Below are 1,628 nucleotides of genomic sequence, written 5' to 3' on the forward strand. Positions count from 1 at the left end.
ACAGTAATTTTATATTAACTATAAATCATATTTAACTGTAATATTAGAAGATTTTGGCTTAACTTTCTATACATTGTAATCAAGACCCCCAAACTATATATATTTTTGTTAAGTATATTTTTAATATATCTTCTGTAATGAAATAAAGAAAATCCAGTTCCTGAGAATGACAATGTAAACAGATAGAGGCACAATACATAGTGCCAGGGGGAGTGATATTTAGATTTAGAAAGGTTAGATGTCATATGATGCCAAGGCATGCTAATGAATATATAAGATCTATGGGGACAAAATCTCTACCAAGCATTATAAAAGACATAAGCTGTCATCAAGTTCCTACATTCACATTATCATATCAGTTTAAAAGGAGAACATCAGCTGTAAGCTCTCCATAGCAAAAAATCTTGTTATCATGATTTGAGGGTCTTTCTGAGGGTCGTGAAACCCTTCAAAACAGCCATTTGTTTCATAAACATATCTTTTGTAAGCCACTAAGATATTGATAATTTATAATATTGTATAATAATATGTTGCAAAGTAATTAAAAGTTATTTCAGAACCAAAACAACTTAATTCACTGAAATAAAATACTACAATAGTACAAAGGAATCACAAAACTAATTTGAAAGCCTGTTTTAGCAGGCATGTAGAGACTACAGGTAATTATATACTGTGTGGGTAGAACTGCTATCAGCATATTCAGTCATTTCAGGCACCACAAGATGGTAGCATTTCTGAACATTACTGATACTTGCTTTCTTCTCCAGTGTTTCAATGCACAGAATTTTAGAAAGCAGCAGTAGCCTGATTTTTAATCACAGAGTGGTTGAGGTTGGAAGGAACTTCTGCAGTCTTCTGGTCCAATGCCTCTACTTCAGCAGAGATGCCTACAGCCAGCTGCCCAGGTGGTTTTTGAGTATCTCCAAGGAAGGAGATTCCACACCTCTCTGGGCAACCTGCACCAGTGCTCGGTCACCCTTACAGTAAAAAACTTTTTCTTGATGTTCAGAAAGAACTTCCTGTGTTTCAGTTTGTGCCCACTGCCTCTTGTTCTGTCACTGCACAGAACTGGAAATAGCCTGTCTCCACCTTCGTAACACCCTGCCTTTAGTTATTTGTACACAATGATGAGATCCCCCTTGAGACTTTTTGTCCTCCGGGCTAAACAGTCCCAGTTCTCTCAGCCTTTCCCCATATGTGAGATGCTCCAGTCCTGCAATGATGTTCATGTTGTACTGAACTCTCTCCAGTATTTCTATGTCTCCTTGTACTGAAGAGCCTAGAACTGAACAGAGCACTGCAGATGTGGCCTCACCACAGTTAGACTGCACTGGTCCTGAAGGTATTTCCCGGATCCAGGCTAGCTGCAACGCTGGCCGTCGCGGTCTAAAAGCGCTCCCGAGGGCCAGGTGGTGCGTGAGCACGGGCCGCGGGCCGGACAGGGCCCCCGTAGGGACAGGGCCTGGACGCGGAGCGCTGCTCGACGCCTCAGCGTGGAGCCGAGCCCCAGGGACCAGCCGTGGGAACTGACTTCCCGGGGCCGAACTGCTACAACTGCGACGAGAGCCCGCGGGGAGCACCTGCCCGCCCCGGCGCGTCCCACCGCCCTGCCAGCGCTCGGACCCCCG

This window comes from Athene cunicularia (genome assembly GCF_003259725.1).
Source record: "Athene cunicularia isolate RWA chromosome Z unlocalized genomic scaffold, athCun1 chrZ_part2, whole genome shotgun sequence".
NCBI lineage: Eukaryota > Metazoa > Chordata > Aves > Strigiformes > Strigidae > Athene > Athene cunicularia.